The sequence below is a fragment of the Triturus cristatus genome, chromosome 8 (assembly GCF_964204655.1).
Source record: "Triturus cristatus chromosome 8, aTriCri1.1, whole genome shotgun sequence".
NCBI lineage: Eukaryota > Metazoa > Chordata > Amphibia > Caudata > Salamandridae > Triturus > Triturus cristatus.
This window is the reverse complement of record NC_140591.1, coordinates 1,604,857,142-1,604,874,093: the sequence shown is the minus strand read 5'-3', so window position 1 is coordinate 1,604,874,093 and position 16,952 is coordinate 1,604,857,142.

Below are 16,952 nucleotides of genomic sequence, written 5' to 3'. Positions count from 1 at the left end.
GTAGGGAATTCCAGAGCTTGGCAGCTGCTACTAAAATGGAGCGGCCACTCCACCTAGCCCTATGAGATCTAGGGGGTCACACTTTTTTTATGTGAGGAGGATTTCATTTGCCTTCCTGGAACACATCATTAAAAGAGTGACTACAAATGGGAGGGGACCTTAAGATGCAAGGCCTTCAAGACCATCCAGAGAGCCTTAAAACAAATACGTTTTCTGACATGGAGCCTGTGAAGGAAGCATATGCCCTCCCTGGCTGAAAGCCGCATGAGAATGTTCAGGAGGAGACGATCAGCAGCATTCTATACCACCTTACATTTTTTAAGGGAAGCATCATTAATGTTCAGGTACAGAGCTTTACAGTGGTCTAGCCTAGAAGTCACCAGGGCAATAATAACTGGCTGGTGCAGCTCTAGAGGAATAAAAGGCATACCTTTTTCAGAATCTTCAAAATGTAGAAGCTTGAGCTGACAGTTGGACTAACTTGGGCGTCAAAATTCAGAGCATCGTCAAAGATGACCCCCAGGTTTTTTGCTGACCTAATCGGAGCAGGGAGGGGTCGGCAGACCAGTCGCCACCAAGTGCTTGATCAGATGGAGTTCTGAGAACTAGAAACAAGTCCTTCAGTCTTGTCTATATTATTCTTCAGTGAGTTGTCCTTCATCTAGCATACAATGCTGGAAATAAACTAATTAAACCTCACTGCTACCCATTGTAGGTCATTTGAAATGGAAATGAAAATTTGTGTATTGTCAGCGTATGATAACAACTGAAAGCCAAAGAAACGCACCAGGTCTGCCAGAGGGGCCACAAAAAGATTAAAAAGTGGGGGACTCAGAGATGAACCCTACGGCACCCCACATAGAAGACTTAAGGCCTTGATTTTAAAGCCTCCACAACTAACAGTTTGAGCCCTATTCAATAGAAATGGGAGGAGAAGCTGTAGGGCTGTCCCAGTGATTCCCACTTGCTGCAGATGCTGAACCATCAATGCTGGGGAGGTGGTAGCAAATGCCGCCACTGGTTAAGCATTATCAGAACCCCCACCCCACCCTGATCAACCTGAGCACGAATGATGTTGGTAGCCATGATAAGGGCAGACTCACTACTGTAACTGGTATGAAACCTGTTCTGGGAGAGATCTAAGCTCAACTGATTGATTAATTTTTCTAAGATCTTAGCAGGGGCAGAAAGAAGAGAAATGGGACGGAGATTCTTCTGGTCCCGGGGGTTAGCATTTTTTTTTAAGGAGCGGCATAACAATCGCTTCCTTCCAAACGTCAAGATAAATACTGAAGTGGAGTGTGTAGTTAAACACATTGCATAGAAATTTGCCCATCCAGTTTAAGTATAGAATACATACAAGGGTCCATGGGGGCTCCTGATTTTAAACTTAGCAGTAGCTTCTTTGTTTGCTGAATCAAAATCTGAGGGAAGGCAGTGAGAAGGTTCTCATTAGGACAGTGAGCAGAGTCATCAAAAAATGTTTCCTCTACTACAGTAAGGACAAGATCTTGAACTTTATCTTGAAAACAGACTGCAGCCTTCTGGCAGAACACTTGAGAAGAGTTCAGCGCAAGTAGACTCAGAGGCTCAGATAACTCCTTTACCACTTTAAACAGAGTACAAGAGGAATTGATAGCAGATCTGATGTTCTCTGTGAAGAAGCATGATTTACCCTGATAAATAGCTTGTTTATAGTTTGCCAGAAGTACTTTCTGCCTCTCTTTTTCACTGGGACATGGGTTATCTCTCCATTTCCGCTCTTCTGTGCGGCATTCCTGCCCAAGGGACATGAGTGCTTCTGAATTACCAAGGGGCCGAGGGTTTACTTCTTTCAACAACACTTTTTCTTTATAAGGAGCAACAATGTCCAAGGCCACATTAAATTAATACACTCACAAATTCCCTCTGCTGATGTCCCTAGTCTTCGATATCGATGCCAGGGCTGTTTCCCAGTTATCTACTGTGATTTTATTGAAGCTCCTGCAGCGTACATGACTAGAGGAAGGCTGTTTAACACCCATCATGGGGTACAGCAAACAAACAAACAAAACAAATTTAAAATACATTTTTTCTAATAAATATTAAAAAGATAAAAGTTCCTTTATAGGCTAAAATAATACTTATACATTGATGTAATAATGGCCATAGATCAGTTTGACATAAAAACAAGGAATACAGATCATTTCATCTCCCAACCAATTATTGCACTTCATAGCATGTCCTAATGCCCATTGCTGTTTTAATAAAATGTAAAACAGCAGTGCAAATAACAGGATTGATCAGTGATTGTAGATATCTGTACCCCTCAATATATGTAAGGTTACCAAAAATCTACTCCTTGGTTCTTTATAAAGAGCACAAAAAAGAGTAAAGTGCAAGGTGCTCTGGAGGTTTCAATTGTTGCATGGGCAAGAAATAAGGTTGTCCATCCACCCAGATTGTTTGGGGAACACTACCAAAAAGTTCAATGTGCTAAGGCGGAATCTTGTTAAAAGAAAACCCATTTGGCTGTTCATTGTAAAGGGTAGGTAATATTGCTGTTTGGGCATGAAAGGGCACCTAGGGCCGGGTACCTCCAGTTGTAAATGACGCAAATTTGCCGAGTCCAGATACTCCTCTTTAGTTATACCCTTTGGTTTGAGGGGATATTCGACAGGTGGTCAAAGTACTCGAACAACCCAATCTAGGTTAACTTATCCCTCACAAACCGAAGCCAGGGAATCTTCACAGACTTATGCAAATTAATACAGTCTTCGATGATCTTCCTGAAAAACTGTAACTTTTCTGAGACCCAAATTTTGGCCCACAAGAGCAAGGGAGCAGCAGCGATGCTATCTTCTATGTATTCCAACCCCACTTCTCAATGAGAAAATGAGGTGGCAGAGCTGCTTGTAATCATCAACAGACGTTTTATAAACTTGTTCTCCACTACTATCGGGCGACTTCTTTAATAGCCCCATACACCCACCCCATATGATGCAACCGACAAGCATTTTGCATTGTATAAGGTAACCAGCTCAGGCACTGACTTATGTCCTAACTTACAGGCGAACATAAAGAGCCCCTCCATTTCTCTACTTGTCTGCTGTGCCCTAGCCATAATCAGGGAGTCCCATTTCAAATCCTTGCTAAACATGTTGCCCAGGTGTGTGAACTGTTCCACCCTTTCAATGGACTTACCCCTTACATTGAAACCTCTGGTTTTAACCTTTTTTGGGCCGCATATCATTATGTAAGACTTTGAGAAATTAACCCTCAAGTCTAACGCTGCCATACAATTTGTAAAGGCATCCAGGATGGTTTGGAAGCTATTGGCCATCAAGGCCATGAGTACAGTTTCGTCCGCATACGAGAGCAGCGGAATCAATATTTTCGCTTAATAAAAATGCTTCCAGGCCATTCGTATAAATTAAAAAAGAAAAGGAGCTAAAATGCACCCCTGCCGAACTCCTTTGGTTGAGGCAATAGGCTGCGTCCTTTCCCTGTGTGGTCCAAATTTTATGGAAAGTGCTGTATTAGTATGTAGCCTTTTTAGAAGCAGGATTAGTGCACTTTCAAAACCCATTTTTGTCATGAGTGCGCATAATCTCCCCCTGTTCATGGTATCGAATGCACAGGACATGTCCATGAAGGCAAAGTGGATAGAGCCACTCTTTGTCTTCATATACTTGCCCATGACCAGGGACATATTTAGGCACTGCTCTGTTGTTCCCATTCCCATTCAGAAGCCATACTGTGTCTTTGAGATGGTCCCCTTACTAGTTGCCCATGACCATAGTCCGACAAGAATTACCCTACCCAGTACTTTAGTGGTAGAATCAATAAGTGAAATAGGCCTATCACAGGCACGATCATTTCTGTTCCCTTTTTTAAACACCGGTACGAATATGGACCCTTTCCAGGAAATTGGAATTGAACCGATCACCACAGATTTAAAAACTTGTGTTAACAGGGGTGCCCAAAGATTTAAGTTTGACTTAAAAAGATCTAGTGGAACTCCATCTGGGCCTGGAGCTTTCCTACTAATTCCCCTAGCCAGTGCCTCATCCACCTCAGTCACTGTAAGTGAGGCACTAAGCTCAACTGCCTGTGCCTTATCGGCCGGGGGCTCCTCATTAGACATCGACAGCTCCCTACCATTTGGGTTAAAGATAGGTGCAAAATGTAGCTCCCAGGTATCACCCAGGTTCAATGACTCAATTTTTCCCACTTCCTCAGTAAATTGGGGTCGATTGGTAACGGCCCAGAAGCTTTTACTATCTCTAAGAGCACTAGCTCTCTCCAGATCATCCCATGCTATTCGCCTCAGCTACTCTTTTCTTTCACTGATGGTGGATTTATATAAGCGTCTTGCGCATTTTATTTGTTCTCTGCTATGGGAGTAAGTCTGGAGGGCGGTTTTTAAGATCTTATGGGCTCTAGTGCATTCTGAATTAATCCAGCTGCTCTGACCGTGCTGCTTGGGCCTGGCTGGGCATGTTAATCTATTAGCTACTTTAATTTCAGAGCTGTTCAAAGTTCTGTACAATCATATCATGGATGAGGAGGATTCCTGCTCCAAACAATTCATGATCAGATCAAAATTAGATCTAACTATATCCTCCTCAAAAAGTATTGGATTTCTTTTCCACAGTCTACTCTTACACCTGTATTGCGAATATAATCAGTCAAGGTACCATCCCCCCTGTAGTTCTAGCCATTACTTTCAGTGAAACAACTAGTGGGTTGTGGTCACTCACTATTTACGGGTCCACATGAAAATTGCACACCAGTGAGGAGCACTCCCTGGAAATAAACATAAAATCAATAGAACTTTCCCTACCCCCGCCAACAAAGGTAGGACACTGAACTGAAAAACTATTAGTCAAACTTTCCAAATTGTTCTCACTGATAATGGTATTCAGTGCCTCTCCCTGCGGGGTGTGAATAAAATGCGCCCAAGGCTGATCATCAATGTCCATGAGACCACAAACTCTATCATTACTGTATTCACAGGATGTACATTTAAAATCTCCCACCCATAAAACACATAAAGGTTGCAAATTCCCAGAAACATTAGCGATTTCCATTTGCAAGGCTTCTATAACTTGACAATTCTTTTGGGGCGCATAGGGGCATCAATGATGCGTCTAGGCCGAGTTGGCCACATGCTGGAGGTAAAATCTGACTGGGGTAAAAGAAACCCAAAGGTCGAGCCTTTATCTGTTCGGTAGGTGAGTCTTTCAACTGGTTTAGTGCATCATAGACACACTTTGCATTGCTAAAATTAAGTATGACACAGTCCCATCCAATGCTTTTCTTAGTGCCACCAATCCAGCACACCCGCCTGGCAATAATAATATACTCAAACCAATTAAAATAAGGTTGGGTTTTTTTGGAGCACCAGTGAGCCACTTTATTCATAAGACTCTGGCAACTTTCTTTTTGATTGGGGGATAACCTTGGGACCCCTGTTAAAATCAAGGTATAGGGGTACTTTCTGGGGTCAGGTGTAACCGGTCTACAATCCCACTCCCGCCTGGGGTACCATGTAAGCGACTATGTAACTTTATGTCTCTAGAAGTTTTGGGGGACAGGACGCCCCGACCCAGATGTTGGCTCTGCGGGAGGGAGTTTTCATGGGGAACAGGATTCTCTGTTAGCTCCACCGGTGCACTAGCATTTGTGGTCTCTTGTATACCGCCACAGCGTGGGGGGATAACAAAAAAGATAAGTGGTACCTTCCTAGGGGCCACCCCATTAGATATAACCTCCGCCCGTTTGCCTCCATTCCCTTTGGCTATACCCCTTGATGGATAAGCCTCTTTCGGTTGAAATATGTGGTGAAGATATTTCTACTGGTACTAGGGCTTTACAAAGCAAAACCAAAGGGGATGATGGACGGATTATTGAACATTGCAAGCACTCACCCCCAGTCAACTGATCTGGGTTTAATCCACCATCATTTTTTATATCATTCCGCCACCCCAGTTCCGAAATGGCCATATGCAAATCAGTCTGACCCTGTACCTCATGGGAGAAGTCCAGCCCGAACTGCAAAACCATGTCTACCCTGGACCGGAAACAAGCATCCTGGGACCGGTTTCTGGCTAATCAGCCATCATCAGTCAGGCTAGTTTGAATCCAGTGGCAAAGTGAGCAGGGGACCCACATCTGGGCATTCCCTGCCAACTTAGGGCGAACAAAGCAAAACCAAAGGGGATGATGGACGGAGTGTTGAACATTGCAAGCACTCACCCCCATTCAACTGATCTGGGTTTAATCCATAATCATTCTTTAGCTCACTCTGCCACCCCAATTCAGACATGGCCATACGCAAATCAGTCTGACCCTGTGCCTCATGGGAACAGTCCAGCACGAACTGCCAAGCCATGTCTTCCCTGGACTGGAAACAAGCATCCTGGGATCAGTTTCTGGCTAATCAGCCATCATCAGCCAGGCTAGCTTGAATCCAATGGCAAAGTGAGCAAGGGACCCACGTCTCGGCATACCCTGCTAACTTAGGGCGAACAAAGCAAACCCAAAGGGGATGATGGACGGAGTGTTGAACATTGCAAGCACTCACCCCCAGTCAACTGATCTGGGTTTAATTCAACATCATTCTTTAGCTCACTCCGCCACCCCAGTTCAGACATTGCCATATGCAAATCAGTCTGACCCTGTGCCTCATGGGAACAGGGCTTTACAAACAATAGTTAGCTGCTCCTCATTTTTAGATAGTCTCACCAAAATTGGTGCAATAGCCTCCTGGATTAAATTACTCAGTTTTCCAATTAAAGTATCAAGTCCATCCTGCCCAACATTATCTATCCCTCCAGTAGATGACTTAACAACGTTTCCTGCAATGTGAATTTGTTTGGGTCTTTTAGTTTTGGGCGACTGATTGTTCGTCTTACAAGCAGTCCCCACCCTCTCTGTTCGCTTCCTCTTTCCTCCTATCATGGTCAATTTGCCATGCTCCGCCAACGTTATACGAGGGCTTTCTTCATCATCCCATGGCCTTCGTGTCTCGCTCTGTGATAAATCAATTACAGTGGGAACAAAAGGGACTTGAGGCCTGTCCTCCAAGGTACTTCCTACTGTACCAATATGAGGGTTATTATTTGGAGATAATGGCTGGTTAACAGGCGGTAGTTCAGATGGTGGAGTCAGGGAAAGTCTACGTTCCGCTCACTCTATCTCTTCATTAATAGCTCCCTCCGCCTTTTGCAGGAAGCCGTCAAGAGTGATATCAGTGGTTTTCTGGGCTGGAGTGGGCTTTTGCTTCCCCATGTTGTATTGAAGCAACACCTTCAAGTAGCTGGCAATCAAGAGCTAGGGCAATAACGTTACCTTATGTGGACCTTTGTGATCTACATGAGGGATAACATCACAGTACCGCTTGCAAGTAGCCTGTGTCACAGGACCAAGAGAGCAGGCCAAGTCCAGCCTCTGGGCTCTGATGGGTGCAAATACTGCGGGAGCCCGTGGCTGGTTTTAGAGCACCTCCTGGCTCTGCTTGATGATGCTGGTGGCTGTGCACCATGAGGGGGCAAGGCAGGCTGGTCATTGTGGTTCCCCCTGGACCACGGATTAAGGCAGCAAGGCAGAGTGGGTTCCATGCTGCAGGAGCCCACGGCTGGTTTTAAAGCACCTCCTGGTGCTGCTTGATGATGCTGGCTGCCGGGCACCGTGAGGGGGCAAGGCAGGCTGGTGATTGTGGTCTCCCCTGGACCAAGGATTAAGGCAGCAAGGCATAGCGGGTCCCCCGCTGCAGGAGCCCGTGGCCGGTTTTAAAGTGCCTCCTGGTGCTGCTTGATGATGCTGGCATCCGGGCACCACGAGGGGGCAAGGCAGTCTGGTCATTGTGGTCCCCCTGGACCAACAATTAAGGTAGTAAAGTAGAGCGGGTCCCGCACTGCGGGAGCCTGTGGCCGGTTTTAAAGCACATCCTGGCACTGGTTGATGATGCTGGTGGCTGGGCACAGTGAGGGGGCAAGGCAGGCTGGTCATTGTGGCCCTCCCTGGACCAAGGAGCGGGTCCCTATATGAACTGACCAATGGACTGAGTGGTCTGACTAAGTGAGGTGACCAAGGAGATGTCACCTTGGAACTTGTGTATTATATTATACATTGATATGACATTGATGGGATGGACGCAAGCAGACAGAGAAGCTCTCATTTGTCGTTCTTGGAAGAATTTTCGATGTTGAGGACTTTCTTACTGATCTTTCACCGAATCCAGACCTGCCTTTTGCGGACTCTGGACGTATACACTGCGTGTGCCTTGGTAGTCTCTTTCCCATATAAGACTACTTTGAACTGGCTTTACTCATGTCCCTTCTTTAAACTCCCCAGAGCTTTAGTCATTTTACAGCAAACGTGATTTAATCTGATTATTCTTTATATTTGAATCAAGCCTAAGTACTAAGGTAATTAGTTTTCCTAATGTAACTGCTTTTGCTATCATAGTTTATTTCCCTTTGATTGTGCATTTCAATTGATTTATTGATGACTGAAAGGGATCGAACTAGAGAGATCTATGGATATCAAGTACTGATGTTGTTGTTCTGCATAGCTTTAACTGAAGTATGAGTTTTTACGATATTAGCCTGACTAAATGTTTTTAGGAGATTTGGTCTGCCAGTCCTAATACTATGTTTGTACAGTGTAGTCTTGAGGATCAAATATATGAATTTGATTATCACTTTGTAGACCAGCTACCCAATTCTTGGTCCACGTTGGATGGCTGGAAGAACTCCTCTTGTTCTACCCCTCTCGGCATGAAATAAACGTCCATTGGAGGACCAAGAGAGTGGTTGATAACCAGATGATAAAAAAGGGCCCAATATGCTGCAAGAAGAGTCACGTGTTCTCTGGCTTGCCATTGAGATGCAATGCTTTACGCTGCAGGGGCGGCAGAAAGACTGTTGTTCCCTTCAGTTGGGGGGCCTAACCAACCCCATGATGGTAGGCAGCACTCACCCCTCTTTTTTTCAAAAAATATTGTTTGCCTGGTATCTAGTGGGCTGTCTGCCCCCCAGAGGGCAGATGAGGGGTAATTAGCACATCAGCCCCGGGGGGGGGGGGCAGAAATACTGTGCCCATTTCAGGGGGTTGGGGGCATTGATGTGCCCATTCTGGGCAGCCCACACTGTTAATAGACTTTCTGACCCTCGGGCAGATAGAACAGGGGCTATTGCCCTCCTCTGCACCCTGGGGGGCCAGAAAAACTTAAGTCCCATTTCATGTGCGTGGGGACATCTCCATGCCCATTGTGGGCAGTAGCCACCCCTCATTTATATTAAAAAAAAAACGAACACTCCCTGGTGTCTAGTGGCCATTCAGCTCCTCTGTGAGGTAGATCAGTGGTTATAATAGCCATATGCCAGCAGGCGGCAGAAGGACTGTAACCATTGAATAAAATGGGGTGAGGGTATTGGAATGCCGATCATGGGCAGCCCCCACCCCTACTCTATTTTCAGAAAACAAATCCTGGTGTCTAGAGCTTTTCCTGCTCCCCGGGGGGCAGATTGGTGGGTTTTGATCCCATCTGCACCCTCCTGAGGGGGGGCAGAAAGACTGAATATTCAAAAAAGATTGGGGAAGCAAAAGCCCTTACCAACCAATACCTCTACCACCCCATAACCCTAGAACCACCATTACCACTGAATACCCCTACCCAACCCAAAACCCTAAAAACAACCTTACCACCCAATAAACCTACCCATCCCTAACCCCTAAACATATAACTTTTTTATATGGGGACTGGTCCTCATAAAGCACTGTTCCTCACAAAGATGGTGTTCGTCTGGTTCTGTCCGGTCTTATCCATGCTATGAGGACCGAGCCAGTCCTCACAGCGTGTTTTATAAATGCCAACACACACACACTCTAAAACAATAATATGACAATCTCCTCTGGTAGAGCTTGGCTTACCTTTACATCAGCTAGCTGACAATTAACCATCTGGAAGTGCCAGAACAAAAGTCAACATTGCAGTTGTGGATGATAAGATGATGGTCTTTTACACCTATATCATCAGAAAAAGCTCAAATGGCCTATTGAAATCTCAAATTTAATGAGCCAGCTCATCACAGTGGCCTGCAACATTCAAAGAGCGCATCCCATGAAAATACTTTCAATGCTAAAATGTACAAAGCAGAAGAGCACCGAAACACTTCAGGTGTTTTAATAAACTAGTTGGATAAATGCATAATCATGCTCAAAGATAAATGAAGATCTTGGAGACAATGAACATAAATCCAATGAGCAGAAGGTGTAGGACAATGTAAGAAAATGTCTCTGTGCAAAAAATGTTCTGCCCACCTACCTCCTCACAAGCTATGATCACAGTGCACACATACGAAACACCCATAATTCAACATGTTAAGATTGTTCCACAAAGAAATAGGTGTCCCTCTGGACACCCTTGACAATGAGGCAACACTCACAAAATGGGAGCAAGATGAAAAATGGGCAGGTTTATCAGAGTGTGCAGGTTTGTAATCTGTGCATATTAATCTGTAATTAGCCTTTGACATGGAGATTTACTTGCTGCCCCAACTAAGGAGACCTATCACCTTTTCCCCAGAAACCTCCAATAAATCTCTGAATTGTGTGTTTTATGCACCTCTTTAACTCTCCCACTGTATAGAGGACCAATGCTAAACTAAACATAAATCAAATGATCCCCTGAAGGGATACAGTAGGTCCGAGTGCATGTGTCTACAGTGAAAGCAATGAACAGAAGTCAACCTAGTCTGACCGTACACTGCCTAACACTTACTATCTTTGGGAAAACTAATGTATGCCTGATAATGATATAAAGAGCAGAGAATTGAAAGCATGAGTGATTATCTCATGAATTAAAAACTATTGATACCTTAGTCAAATGAAGAATCTTTGGGTACCTAGTTAGAAGTTTTATTATTAACCCAAACACTTTCTTCATCAAAGTAGTTGGGTTGCAAATTAACACAATATAATGCCATATAAGCTCAGGAATTTATTTTCTAAATCCATACCTTCCAAAGCAGTGTTATGTCAAATATAGTATTTTCATGTACAGGTCAACAAAACAGGAACATTCATAAGTAATCATTCCAATCTGGAGTTTAGGCAGCTGGTCAGAGGCTTCTATTATTGAACTAGTTATATGTTGGATCTGGTTTCTGAATAAAATATGAACATTAGCTGCCAGAAGTCCAACCATAAAAACATGGGTAGATCACTCAAAGTTCTGCCTCCAGGAAGCTAAATTAAAACCCTGGAATCCAACTCCTAGGACATTATTAGGAAGAGTAGAGATTTGTTTTATTTCTCAGCATTATTCATTTCACCTGAACACTCACACCATACACAATGGTGTACTCAAACTAAAATATACTACAAGCACTAGGTGTCACGGCACTAGTTCACAAAAACCTTCATTCATGGCAGCCGGAATGTGAATCAGATTGGACCTCACCATCTAAGATCAATCAACAATCTGGCATGCTGTTTGTGAAGGTAGGCATTGAAGTGAATGGCACACAAGGACATCTATCTTGCTGCTTAATGCACAAAGAGTGTTCTTTCAAGACCATCAAAGATTTATCAATCTTCCTTTAAACAAAGATTCTTAATAGAAAAAAGTTTATTAGCTCTGGTTTTTTAAGGCTGCACATAACCCTTGCATCTTTTTGGGCTTTGAAAAGGATCCATGTCCTATAACATGTGGCTAAATTCAAAGTGTTGCATCTAGCAGTAAAGCATTGCCCAATGGATGCCTTGAAAGCATAAACTCACTCTTGATCTAACCAGTCTCTAATAGAGATACTGAAGTGTTTGAACATGCCATTCGTATTTTTGGTTTGAAGAACCAAAAAGCAGATCTCAATCATCCATCAACACACCAAAATGAAAGACAGGTGGTTTGAGGAGTAAATCTCATTGTGGAGGTGTGTGGAATTGAACTACTTCCTCGGTGATTAGCAATTTGGGAAATCCCTATGTCAAAGTATTAAATACATGAAAATCAAACTGCAATATTATGACTGCAACATGTCAACATGAGCAATATTGTGAGGAAAATTATATGTAGGGGATTCGAAGTATAACTCCAGCTCAATATTTGAAGGTCAATATTGTGGTACCACACAATGGTAGTGAGTCGATGAGAGTCAGGATAACAGTGTCCATAATTACATCCTGCTCTGATGCCTGGCCAATATTAATTCAAGAGCATTGCTATCAATAAAATGTCTTGCACATTACACCGTAGTTGGCAACACATTTTGTACTGAACCCCATGTCAGAATGGACATCAAGTGACTTGTGCAGCATCTGAACCATACAAAAATTAGCTACAAAACTAACATCATGTAGGCTCCAAGTAATGTGACAACCTCTAAACTAAACTTACATCTAATTCAAAGCCACAACCCTAGTGCAAGGAACCTCACATGTTCCTTGAATCTCTCTTCCCCACACCTGGAAACATACAAATCATGAACTACACTGCCCTCTGATCCAAACCGGGCAGACTGCAAAGCTCAAAAGATCCTAAATTAAGACTGTCAGTAAGACAGATCAGCAGAATCACAAGGGGTTCAAAACAATGTTGTCTCCACCTGTACTCATTCTTAAAGACAATTGCATCACACTACTCCTGAAAAACCTCCATTGGTAGCTAACCAAATAGAGCATAAAGTTGAAGATTCTGTGAATCTTTTTGATTGTAGTAGGTTGCACTCTTACCTGCTGGATTTACTAGAGGCTTCTGCCCTAGGAGATGCCATTTACATGGCAGGTGTTGTGCTGCAGCACATGTTCATAAGGCAGAGCTTGGCCATGTTTAGGTGGCCTGCTCAGCATAGTTTTCTGTTCCACACCAGTAAATGCTCAAAGCAGGGTTTTATGATGCTGAACTAAAACAATTTTTTTTCCCGGGCACACTGACAGTTTTCTCCTTCCGGCTCAGGAATATTTTTCCATTTTCCTGCCTGCATTCACCATGCCTTGCATTGGCATTGAAGAAAACAACAAAGAGTGTCAGTAAAACTCCCATAAATAGTGTGGGGCTCCCATCACTGTGTCCCTCGAGGCCTGGGGTGGATGTGTCACTCCATGATAGACCAAAAGAAATGAGATGACAGTCGCACTCCTTTCTTAACAATGTTAAACGTTAGTTCTGGTTTCACAGTGTCTGGGTGCTATAGAGTATCACCTCCTGATCATGAGGTGTGACAATAAGATGAGAAAAAAGAGTCCTTCACCACTGGAAGGGAAAACTCATGTAAGCACCCCTGAGCAAATGAAATCGCTTTAAAAAGTTAACTCTCCATTAGTTGTGTTTCACTAGGGTTTATTCACATCATATTCCAATAATGAAAAGTCCATTCATTTTTGCAATTTGTATATTTTCATTCTTCATAACAATGAGATGTAGAGCATTTGTTTGATTCTAGGGAATATTATCAACAATCCCCAATGCATTTTGGGACCAGCCCTTCTTCATGGGGTTCTCCCTGTAAACAAAATAGAATACACTTAATAGGTCCTAGAACTGACTGCGCCAAAGCAAAATAATACACTGTAATGGCAGTATGGCCAAAACGTGGAGGATGTGTCATGCACTCTGTAAGACCTGAGAAGTCATAATGAGTAATGGGCAAAAAACGAGCCGTTATAGAAAAGATACCATGCTACCGATCGTGTTGAGAACTATGTGCTCGGTACTTAATAGCAAAATGGAACCCGGGTATGTAATGTCAAAATAAATCATAAAAGTAACAAGTGGTGAATGAGTCTAGGTGGAAAAGGTACCGTACGACCAACATGCTGGGAATGGTGTGCTCAGTGCTTAAAAACAAAATAGAAACTGAGTGTGTGTTAGCAAAAAGATTATAGAAGTTCAATTCACGACCCGTGTGATCAAACGTACTCGAAACAGTGCCTCACCGGGTAATCAGGCATCGTTATGTGCATGTACAGGAACAAACAAACATTAAACGCTGAATGTGAATTGTGCACGGAATTCGGTAGTAATTACACAAATGAATTCTCCGAGTTGAACAGAGTGCAAACGCGTGGGCCTGGAGAATAACACAGTGACGCGGTTCCATAGGGTGCCACGCAAAATCTTTACCTGTGAAATGCTCTAAATCGAGCGTGCTCCATATTGGGGCTCAGTGCATGAATAAAGTTTGAAAACGGTGCCCCGGAAGTAAATGGTGGCGGAAACCGGAAATAAACTGCGCGAGTGCAATATACACTATAAACAGCCCTTAAAAAGAAAAAACTCTGGTGTATGTCAGCGTCTTGTGTGCCTGAGTGCTGAATGATGTTCAATAAAGTTATTGATCTGTGTAGCTAACTCCCAAAAATAACAGACACAGGTGCAAATGGACAATACATTTTGTGAAAATGGCCAATGAGCATAGTGACACCAGCACTTGGAAGGTAAAAAATCGACTGCGCATTCACCTTTGTCAAGGAATGTACAATGGGAAAAAATACATAAAAGGGACTCCTGCTCTACAAAACATATGCCACTATGATAGTGTATGGACAAAATTTATCTTAATAACAAGAGAAATAATCAACTAATTGTGATCACAGTGCGCATACACCGGTTATAAATGACAACTGAATTCTATGTGGTCATTTAGCCCCTTGGGGCTTAGTGAGTTCAGTTTGTGAATCCAATATAATTTGAGTTGTTTGTAACAAGAATTTCTTATTGTCCCTGCCGTCTTCCATTGCGACTTGTTCCAAAATCAAATACCGTAATTGGCTGATATTATGATTTTTTTCGGAATAGTGCATGACGACTGTTGACGACTGTTGATTTAAGGTTCTTCAACCGTATGTTACTTTTGTGTTCAACCAGGTACATCTAAGGTGCATTTTAATAGTCCTTCTTGCACTATTTGACACAATGGAACAATTGAGGATCCTCAAAATCAAATTTATGGATTTAGATATTAAGGGTTGAATCTTTAGTTTGTACACCACCAGACTGTGGTAAAAATAAAATACTTATTTTTTACATGTGATACAGCAAGGGACAGTCCTTTTAGCTATTTTGCAATATTTATGAGTCCCAGCTCTATTAGGGAAATGAAACCTAACTGTACCCCATAATAACTGTGGAGCACTACTTAACTAATCATGATGATTACTACATATACACAATAGGATAACTTGTTCCATTCTTTAGTAAACAACTGCTAAAGCATTTCTTCGACTCCCTGTCCTCCACCCACCTAAATGTTCTAAAACGTATTTTGTGGACCGCTATTTATTCCTTGAATTTAAATGATTTAGGGCAAAATATACAAAGAGTTTGCAAATTTCAAATTGCTAGCAAATGGCTTTGTGATTAAGAATTTGGTTATTTGAGATGTACAAAAGCAGTTTTCAATTGGCTTATTCTCTAAAAATCACAAGAGCAAGATATAGATAGATGTACAGATGTTGTGATTTGCGATTTCCTAATTGTGATAGGTAATCACAAAATTGAATGTACGTATGTGGTGTGATCATATTTTGTGGCTTGCAATTAATTTACTTCTTTGTTTTAGTAATCACATTTTCTGATTACAAAAAATGCGATCCCGGTTGCAAACATGATCGCAAATACAAAAAAGTACTTCCTGCTTATGAGTAATAACCTCAAAACCAGGAATTGCTTCCTATTTCAATCCTAGAACGCAGTCAGAGAGGATGTGTTGCAGAACTTGCAGTGCAATTAGGGAATAGGAGCAGCAAGCCACAGTTTTCTACAACAGCAATGGCAAGCCAAGAGGCAGAGAAGGAGTCAGATTGCCAAAAAATAAAACTTGGGTTCTCTGAAAAAGAAATGGATATACTAACAAAGGAGTGCTGTAACAACCATGACCTCCTACTTGAAAGATTGTCTACATGACTGTCTCGGAGGCACAGAAAAAAGAAATATGGCAGGAGATGCAGCTAAAAATAAATGCTGTTGGAGTAACATGGCCTCTATTCATGAACTTAGGAAGAAGTACCATTAGTAAGACCCTGGTAGTGAGATTCACACACAGTACAGGTCCACAAAACAGATGCTCAAAAGTTAACAAACACAGTAGTCTAAAAAGTTAGAACCCATTTTGCTACACATCTTATTTAGAAACTAAGGGCATCATTATGATCCTGGATGGGGGACCGTCCAACAGGTTGGCAGTGGTTTAACCAGCCAATTCCAATTTGACTGCTTTGGTGGCAGTCAGAAATAGCTTTTTTCTAATACAGCTTGTGTTGCGCGCAGGAAAAGGGCTGCAGAACAAGCCAACATAGCAAAAAAACACTTTGTGCGCATAGATGCCCAGTGTGAAAGGCACTATGTGATGCTTGGCACACAGTGCATGGATGTGTAGGAGGCACTACAAATACCCCTATGGCCACTTAGCAGTGGTCCATGAGGGACAGGGGCCCTGTTTGGGGCCCCATAGTCCGTTTCTGTCTGCCTTTTCATGGAAGTTGGACCACCGTGAAAAGGCAGTCACTGTGGTGCCTGCACAGGCATTGTCACAGTGTATGGGATGCGATTATGACTGTTACCACGAGGGGATCCTAGATTCTGTGGGAGGTGGCAGTCTTTCCCCGACCTCTGTGGTCTGACCGCATGCATTGTAATGTGGCGGTCTGACTGATGGCCTGTATGTCGGTGGGACCGCCACTGACAGCACTGACATCGTAATAAGGCCCTAAGGGACTTATAACCCACACCCTTACAATGCACAGCTTAGGGCCTCATATATTACATCACTGTGCCTCAGCCTTTTCAGCAGCTGCAAAACAAAGTGCTTTAATCCATCACTGTCAGGCACTGGTTTATCCTTCATAACATTATGATGTGTGATGCATGTTTTAAAGGGATATGAGTCAATAGTAGAGCTGACTAGGCACAGTACTGCTTCCTCTTGTGGGAAGGTTCACCACACAGCAGCCTAGGAGGCAAG